The sequence below is a fragment of the Micromesistius poutassou genome, assembly GCF_964030765.1.
Source record: "Micromesistius poutassou genome assembly, contig: SCAFFOLD_6048, whole genome shotgun sequence".
In the NCBI taxonomy this organism is placed as follows: domain Eukaryota; kingdom Metazoa; phylum Chordata; class Actinopteri; order Gadiformes; family Gadidae; genus Micromesistius; species Micromesistius poutassou.
This window is the reverse complement of record NW_028180221.1, coordinates 2,845-12,816: the sequence shown is the minus strand read 5'-3', so window position 1 is coordinate 12,816 and position 9,972 is coordinate 2,845. Positions and strand designations below refer to the sequence as shown.

At 44.7% G+C, this 9,972-nt stretch overlaps 1 pseudogene across 1 annotated transcript; it reads right to left on the bottom strand.

Moving 5' to 3' along the window:
• Positions 1-274: 274 nt before the first annotated feature.
• On the bottom strand, positions 275-9,249 carry LOC311371004 (high choriolytic enzyme 1 pseudogene; annotated as a pseudogene). The gene is made up of 2 exons: positions 8,421-9,249; positions 275-386 (listed from the first exon to the last, which is right to left on the bottom strand). The product of its transcript is annotated as a high choriolytic enzyme 1 pseudogene (transcript).
• Between the last annotated feature and the right edge of the window lie 723 nt (positions 9,250-9,972).

Sequence of the window (9,972 nt, the reverse complement as noted above, 5' to 3'; positions counted from 1 at the left end):
GTGTGTGTGTGTGTGTGTGTGTGTGTGTGTGTGTGTGTGTGTGTGTGTGTGTGTGTGTGTGTGTGTGTGTGTGTGTCCTCCTGCTCTCCTCCGTCCTCGCTGTGGAGCCTACATCGTTTTGTAGACACGAGTTTCCGTGTTTCACAGCCGAGCTGCGAGATGCTACCTCGGCCTGCCCTAGCGAAGCGGGGCTTTTCACTGGCAGAGAAAAAAAGGGGAGGGTGTGTGTGTGGGGGGGGGGGGTTCCAACCATGGCGGCTACGCGCCCGTTTACGCGACTTGCACGTGGCCCCAATGAGCTTCTCGCACACAACCCCTGGTGACAGCAGCATCAGGACCCGAGCGGTCACGTGGTACCAGCGGGGCAGAAAGAGGTTACCAGTAATCTTTACCCGGACCGGGATATCATCAATGTCAATCACACAAACAACGCTCAACGTCTCAACCACAAACACACAACGCACACGCACACGCACACGCACGCACACACACACACACACACACACACACACACACACACGCACACACACACACACACACACACACACACACACACACACGCGCACACACACACACACACACACACACACACACACACACACACACACGGCTGGGCCATGTGGTTGCAACACCAATTGTCACTTTGATGAAGCGGAACTACAACTCAATAGGCGGTCTGATATTTTCTTGGACTGAAACGAACAAGTGTCAAGTTCGATTGAAGAAAGTTGTCGGTTAGGCTACACGATGTAGTTCCAACTTGCTGTCCCACATTGCATCTCACATCAGCTCAACCGCGTATGACCGCGTCATCATGTTCTAATCGAGCGTCAGCATATAGGATTTAGTACTTTTTTTTCCTTCTGTGTTTTGCAGGTGTTAGTTCCGCTTGAGAAGTGATTTAAATACGCACTATCTTGGGCAAACCCCTGAATCACAATAGGTTTCACAAAAAGATTCCCGAACGGACTTTCTGTTACAATAATGATCACGTTGAGTGGTAAATGATTAGTTAAATGGTGTTATTGGAAGGTGAATTCCGTAATAATGAAAGATTAACAGACTAGAATGCTAGATGGTGTGTGTGTGTGTGTGTGTGTGTGTGTGTGTGTGTGTGTGTGTGTGTGTGTGTGTGTGTGCACGTGCGTGCGTGTGCGTGCGTGTGCGTGTAGTAAGGCTGGTGTAACCATTGGCAAGATGACGCAATAACAAGACAATAGCAAGAAGAAGTCCCGGATGACGGAGGCGGTGTGGATCCACAGTATTGTTACTAGAGACCCGTGGTGGTCTTCCCTCAGGATCACCCCCCCCCCCCCCCCCCCAGTCCCTCAGTCCACCAACCCGACAACCACCATCCAGGGGGGGGCTTGACCCTGTAAACCAGCCCCTCGATCTACACCCCGCGGGGTAGAAAGGGGCCTGGTATCTGCACCTGAAGGACTCAGCGGGCATCACGCACGAGGTGCGGTGCTCCGTCGATGCGTTGACAATAGGACTCAACGGGGTCGTTTTCTGGTTATTGTCCTCCTGTAAATATTTGTGTTTTTGAACATACACTGGCGCATGCATGCAAACCCCCGATCGTATTGATCCTATTGGTCACGTGAAGACCCCTACACGTGCTGCGGTCACCTGCTAGTTATGTACATCATCACCGACACACCTCTACTTTATATATACCGTATGTATGAAATATTTATATTCTTTATTGTCCATTCATAGTCTCCCTTAGTCCATGAGCTCCAGGATAAATATGCTATATTCCCCTATTTTTTTACTTCATCTTGAACGCGGCTAGTCGCTTATTTCTGCCCTGGCGCCGACCCATAAGCGCTCGGGCTCACGGGGGGATGCGGTAGGATTTCTGGGGGGTGGTCCACCAAGTGCTCCAGGGAAGCCAAACAGGAGAATTCCTGGTCCACTGGGCCATTAACCTGACTCTGGCCAGATGAATTTGGTTCCGCCTGGCTCCACTCATCCATCTGGGATCGCTCCTCCGTCGGGAGGTATTTGGGGACTACCGGAAAATGGTAGATCCAATCAGGACCGCCGGGCGGGATTTTCATAGACGTGACGTAGCGGAGAGAAGCGACTGTTTCGATTCAGACGGCTCGCGTCGAGGGAGCAAGCATCGACCAACGGGGTTGGTTTCGATGTGAGTGGTTGAAGCGGCACGTCAATAAAGATGACGGACAAGTGGTTCATCCAATTATATGCAAGGATTTTTGATAAGGCCCAGCCCTCTAAAGCACCTCTTCAACGGAGCGATCCCAGATGGACGAGCGGAGCCAGGCGGGACGAAATTCATCTGGCGAGAGTCGGGTTACTGGGCCGTAGCCCAGGCTCCAATCTGTTTCCCCAGCGCTCATAGAGCAGCGAGCACAGAGGGAGGGGGCTTGACTGGAGCGGCTCCGGTAAGCACCGAGAGAGGAATCAATAGACACACACAATCTTGATCCAAAAACAAGTCTTTACTAGAGAAATGGTTCCGCGTTACGGGTGAACAGGTCGGGGGATCAGCCGAGCAATCAGACATGGAGAAGAGAAAGGTGACATCAGGTAGAAGAAGCGGAAATCTCAACCCCGGGGGAAAACACTCAACACAAGAGGAAGCTGCAATGGCTGACTGGCAGACAGAGGGGAAGGGGAAACACACAGGCTGAAACACCAGTAAAGAGAGGATAATGAGGGTAATCAGGGGAAAGATAATGAGAGAGGGCAGGGCAGACAATGACGAGAGGCGGGAAACAAGCTAAGTTATCTGAGACGAGGAGTTATGAGACACAAGGCACACGTAGACGCTACGCTGCATGGCCTCGACATCGTATAGAATCACTGCCCTATCTGAGAGGTAAACTAACACAAGTTAACAGGGGCGCTGCAGTTTTAAGCACTTAAACGGTTCAGTTCTCAACCCATTCTAACACTTCATTTTCTATTCAAGGGTTTACGATCTACGTGGTGTAAAAAAAAAAAAAAAGGATGCGTACATATGTTTTACATTATATGTATAATATATGATTTAATGTGAATATAAAACCAACTCAGTGAAATCAGTTGAGGAATCTAAACGTTGTAGTGTTTTATCTACAGGGAAAAAACGAAATCTCTGATATGGTTCTGACGTTTAAGTATTGCAGCCACGGGGTGTGGCAGTAAACGTGACTATGATAAAATAAAATAATGAATAAAGCAATAAAAATCCTAACCTAAGGAGCAGGGTGTGATGTCCCAGTGTGTGTGTGTGTGTGTGTGTGTGTGTGTGTGTGTGATGCTTCTAAACCTCACACATTTCAACAAGGTTTAAAGCTATAATTGTCAACGGTAAAATTAAATTGAGGGCTACGTTTCATTAACACGTTTACAGCAGAACACATTTACACATTTTTCTCACTATGAAACTGTCCGGGACGTTGATGGCTTAAAATTGTCAGGAGCTGGGTGAGTTTATGTTCTCACTCCCCTCTACCCCGTTAAAGAAATGTAGAGCCTGCTAAATGCTGTAATGACCTTCAGCAAACAAGGACAGGTGGGATGGATGAGTCCCATATCCTGCTGCACACCACGGCCAGGGAGAATCCTAGCGGGGAGAGCTGTGGCGGCCGTTCACCGCAAGCTCACCTGAGATAAAATAACCCCATGACTCATAGCGTACTAGCACTTATAGCGAGACAGCAAAAAATAAAGAACTTCAAAATACTAAACGATAAAATCTTCCTGAAATAAGTCATCCTCGTAACGACAACCTCACCGCCCACTTCCCCTGGCTGCTTAACTGACGCAGTGAAAAACCAGCTTAAAAAAACGCTTATGAAATGTGTGGACGCAGTTGCCAAATGTCAACGGAAAAGTATTTTTCCAGTCAGAATCTGCTAACAGTATTTTTTGTGATGTGTACATTATTTATTCAGTTTTGTAAATCTCACGTGAAATATAAAGTAAAGCTCTCCTTCTGCCTGGTCGCTATAGGATTCTGTTGTATTCAAGTCGTTTTGGATTCTGAAAGTAACTTTTTCACAAAATAAATAGCATACAAGTTTTTATTCTTGGACTGGTATATATTCCCCATGGCAAATTCTCTTTGAGTTAAGTTTGATTTACCGTCGCTTGAAGCTGAGTAAGCGATGGTTGGTATCTGCTGAACATTGACATATTGATCATCAAAAAAGTGTCTGAGATGAATTATGAATGAAAAGCAAGACCTGCCCTCTAAACATATCGTTTGCGCATTGGTATGCATGTTTTTTTTACTCGCTATTCACACTTTTGACAAAAGAGACTTTTGACGATGCAATCACCATGCTGGTTATAATGTAATTATCAACGCAAAAGGTTGGTTATTATTAAATGATAGATGATGAATTGATAGCAATAGAAGTATTACACTACAGTTAGTTATGACCGAGCTACCCAACAGATAGACCTTTTAGACATGACCAAATGAACATGCCAGCACAATGTGCTCCAATCTAAAATGCCTAATCACTGTGATATTACCTCGCCATTGATAAACCCACGGCGCTACTAGATTAAAAATGCATGTTAAGTTTGCAGACGTAGTAACAAATTCTCTCCATGAAATATTAATGCATATATTCTGATTGGGAAATCCCATGAACTCAGTAAAGCATTAGCTCATGTTGGCTGGCTGACTACAGAAGGGGCTTGAAAGTGTCTCTGTTACTAAGGCTGTTACTAAGGCATCCCCTACTGCCTGGCGTAGTAAATTGTCATTGTGTTGAATGTGTCTATGGATGTGTCTAATTGTTTTCCGGGTATAAATAAGAATCAATGTATTTGATTGTATCTCAGTTTCCTTGGGATGGGCCAATAACAAAGAGGTATTAATCTGAGAGTGAAAAACCGCCCCGCAATTTGAATTATGTAGTTGTATTTTGTGACTCTGATCACAATATTAAAGGTGCAATGTGTGTAATCTTGTGGCATCCAGCAGAAAGGGCTTGGCAGAAATGGAATACAATATTCCTAAGTATTAAGTTAAAATGAGTGTATAGTGCCGTGAAAATATAAAGCATTGTGTTTTCGTCACCTTAGAATGAGCCCTTTATATCTAAATATTGGGAGAGAGTCCTCTTATATTCAAGCCACCATGTTTTAGCCACATGTTTCTACAGTAGCCCGGCTCTGGAGAGATCACGTTTTTAATTAAATACAAAGAATGCCTGATTACTAGTGAGGAGTGCAGGCCCGGTTCTACAGGGGTGCATAAGCATGCATGGTAACACTTTACAATAACCATAGTTTATAAATGGTAAATAGACCATTTATAAATGGTTAATAGACCATTTATAAATGGTTAACAGCTTATAGACCAATTATAATGGTAAATAGACCATTTATAAATGGTTAAATAGACCATTTATAATAGGTAAACAGATAGTTTACTAAGTTTACTAATGTTTAATCATCATTTATAAACAGCAAGACCAATCATAAATGGTAAATAGACCATTTATTAATATTTAACTATCATTATAAATGGTCTATTAACCATTTATAAATGGTCTATTTACCATTTATAAACTATGGTTATTGTAAAGTGTTACCTTATTTTGTTCACTAAACCGATAAGAACGTTATTATTATTATGACAGGTGCGCGTGAACTGCGCCCCGTCCGGCGGCGCGCACGTCAGTGACATTAAACTTCTTCGGCAGCAACAATTAGGCATTTACAATGGATATCCGAAAATAAAAAAGAACACCGCAAAAGAATCCAATACATCAGACAGTATAACCGTTGTGAACACTAGCACTAGCAACGCTAGCTCAATCCTGCCCGACTCGCTGCCTTTGCCGGCGCCGCTCTCACTCCCGGACAAGCAGCCTTTGCCGGCGCCACTGTGTTGTTCATAAGAACCCATATTTGCCAATTGTGTTTTGATTGTATTTATTTACAATCTTGTGAACTTTAAGAAAGGCACTATGTATTACTGATTACTTTTTGTGAAAATAACATTCCTAATTGGGTTTTATCTGTCAGCATTAAAAGTTTTGGGCAGCAGAATAAGCACTTATTGACATTAAGTGGTTCACATAAAGGTGCATCTCATAATATTAGAATATCAGGGAAAAGCAATTTTTTTGTAATTTAATTCAAAAGGTTCCATATAATCTAGATGTATTAGACATGAAGTGATATATTTCAAGCATTATCTTGTGAATGATAATGTAAAATTATTTTGTGACATTTAGTGGTTCACTTATAGAAATACAGAGCATGTTTTATGTTTTATGTTTATGTTGTTAAATTATTTGGTCTCACAAGGCTACAGTGCTGCTTGAGCCTTTTCAAATTTGATTTAATTTAACCATTATTAATTCATTCTCATATCCAAAGCTTGGATATCAATAAGCTAACGTTGCAGCTGAAATGTTCTCCACATCACAAGACATGAGGTGATACCATCTTTTAAGCACAGTAAATGTTTTTGTCCCAACATGTCAGTACAACTACCCAGAAGTGCTTGTCTATCTACTGGTAGAAAGGCCTAGTGTAAAAAGCGAAGTCTGAACTGAAGCTGGGTAGCTGGTTTTACTGTAGTACTGGTGCACCCCCTGTAATCTCAGATGTACCCCAAGGCATTCTGTTCTGGAACCGGGCCTGGAGGAGTGGGGTGTGTTATTCCCATTCGTGATACTTTCTTAGTTTACGTTTTGTAGGAGCGTTATAATGAGTGACGTTGTACATGAAATGCTCCCCCAAACTGCCAACGACTGGCAGTTTGCTGATAAGGGGGATTATTATATGTGGGTGTGCATCTTTTACACAGACATGTTTCGGAATTTCCCTGTTTTTTAAGAAAAGGTGTGCTATCACTCTTTTGATGAAGTTGTTATCCAAAACAAAACGGTTGCGATACGTCTGCACGCCGTCGTGTCGTCATAAGCAACCTCAATTCACGTACCACAGTGCAAAGTAAACATTGGCTTTTAGCACTATTGAGGTGAATGATCAATACACATTTAACAGAGAGCAATAATTATAGGTCTATGAAGTTAGTTTACCATGATGGAAAACCCAGCCTTGGGGAGCAGCGGTGATAGGATCCATCATTCAAGTGTTCCCTCTTAGAATGAACTAATCATTTTATAACACGAAGGCCCAATGGAGACATCGCCTATTCTGGGGGATGCAAGTGGTTTTAGCAGTTGTAATAGAGGAAGCAACGATTGTTGTAGTAGTCCTAGTCCAGACCAGAACAATGCTTCTTAGCATAGAGGGCAGGGACAGTATCAGGAACTAGTCATCTACAATATACATCTGGTTTGTAAATCGGTTTGGCTGTATCCCTTGTGATTGAGGCAGCATGCAGATACCTTTTTTAAAACGATGGTAACAATATTCTTGTTCTTGTTCCGACTAGTATGTAATTAGAGTCACTTGATCATCTTGTAGTCTGTGTGATTAGAAGCACAACATCATCTCGTGGTGGACACGGTAATAGGTCAATTTCATCAAAGATGTTTACATAAAGCTGTTCAACATGAAGGGTTCATAAACGGAGGTTCATGTTGATAACCACCCAAAATAAAAGAGAAAATGACAACACAATTACACAATTAACACAATGAATTGCAGTGAAGCGACATTTTTTAATAACACACATCAGGAGAACATAGTTTGGAAAACAACAATGTGACGACCCTGGTGAGTCGTTGACTCCACCCTTGCTTTGACTCCACCCTGGCTGTTTGGTTTGCCTGTCCTCTCTCTCTCCCTTAATAGGTGATGCAGTTCAGGTGTGCCTGATTGGCAGCAGGATAAAAGCCCTGCTTTCACAACAGTCGGGGCTGCTCCCTCCTCCCGGCGTGTTGGTTTTCTTTGTCCTTCGTTTGGTTACACATAGACTTGACTTTGCGACACTTTTGGTTACTTCCATTTAACTGACTTACACCACACTTCTTTATCTTTATTCAATTTAATTCTCTGTTAAAATTATCTTCTTACTATAATAAATTCTTTATTATTGTAAAACGGCGTGGTCTCCCCCATCCCTCATGTTTCATGCTATAGAGCCAGCATGTGACAACAATCAACTTGATATTTGCGGGCGGCCGGTGGCTGGTCTCAGCAGAGATAGAAGCCGTTTCTCAATTCGCGTTCTCGTGCGTACTCGTGTACTTGCGTTCTCGGTAAACGTCATCAGTGGTAGCCCAAGCACTGTCCCAATTCCAAGTACGCGAGAACGCGAGTACTGTCGTAAAATCCGGAAGTGTTCTCGATGCGTTCTCGATGAGGCCGTTCTACCGAGGACGCATCGGAGGTGACTCGTGTGGACTTGGGACCGTTAAATATCCCAGAATGCATCATCGAGTCCGCTGCTGTTCCAATTGCAGAGTGCGTACTCGCGTTCTCGGAAGTCTGTACTTGAAAGTCCGGACTTGCCAAGTACGTACTTCCAAGTCCGAGAGAACGTAGTCCGCGTACCTGGTATTGAGAAATGGCCAGAGTCGCTTGATCCTCAGGATGTCATTCGGGGTCATTCCCCTCCTCTGGCCGATCTGAACACGGGAGTTTGGGATGGGGGTGATGCTGTCCCCGTCCGTTAAGGGAGAAGGCCGTCCTGCCGTAGTGCATGATGGAGCTGTAGTCGTAGGTAGGGGCGTGTTCAGGCTGTTGGTGCTCTGCCTGTTGAAGTTGTGGGCGCTGCGTCGATCGACGTTCCTCCAGTTGATCCTGACGTAGCGGTCGCGGTCACTCCGGGTCTGCTCGTGGTTGAAGCCCAGAGCGTGGTTCAGCTCGTGCTGCACGATGATCCCAAAGTGCATGCATCCCGATCTCTGGAGAGAGAGAGAGGACCTGCCTGCCTGCCTCCTGCCCAGAGAGGAGTAGCATCCACCTCCGCTCTCAACGCTGACGTGGTCGTACTGGTTCCGGCTGGGGCACCAAGCGGACGCAGGTGGCGCGGTGGAAGGACTGCATGGCGCTCAAAATCCTTGACCTCTCGGCGGAGGTGTAGGCTCTGCTCACTGTGTAGGGAACGGTCACCAGGCCGTTGGAGTGGACTTTCTCCACAGGCAGTTGTTTCTAAAAACACATCATGGCGTTTCTGGTTTGTTGGGAGAAGCAAGTCTCCCTCCAGCAGGACCTCACTGTTGTTGGAGATCAGAATCCTGGTGCTGATGTCCATGTCCTCATCGTCTCCTAGGACGTCGTCTACACTGTCCTCCCCCACAAGAGGTTGAGCCTGGCAGAGCCTGGCAGGAGGCTGAGGCAGGTCTTCATCTTCTGGGTCTCTCTGGTTGTTTCTGGACACTGGCACCGGCGCTTCTCCGGATGTCTACAGCGGAGAGACGCCTTGAGGTTTGTGGTCGGTCTGACGGGACCAGAGCTTTTATATTGTCCTCTGCAGGTGCGTCTGTTGGAGGATTTAGGGCTGTGGTGCAGAATCTAAGGACTAAATAAACCTTTTAAGGGTGGACTCAAGCGACCATCCTACCATTTCAACACCGTCTGTTATTCACTTGATAACGAAGAATTATACGCTGCACAATGACATTAACGTCTTAGACGTTAATGTCATTGTGCAGCGTACTAGTCGTAACAAGAACAAGAATATTGTTACCATTGTTTTAAAAAAGGTATCTGCATGCTGCCTCAATCACAAGGGATACAGCCAAACCGATTTACAAACCAGATGTATATTGTAGATGACTAGTTCCTGATACTGTCCCTGCCCTCTATGCTAAGAAGCATTGTTCTGGTCTGGACTAGGACTACTACAACAATCGTTGCTTCCTCTATTACAACTGCTAAAACCTGGTTTAAAGGCTGGTTAAACCTGCATGCCCTGATACTTCAGTTCAATATGCCTGACTCGGGCCAGGTGAGGCTGCTTGAACCAACCATCACCACCACCACCACACCTGGTGTGGGTGTAACGCACACAGACTGTTTATAATACAGGTCAGACTTACTTTTCATGTGTGTATATTGGTGGAAACTATC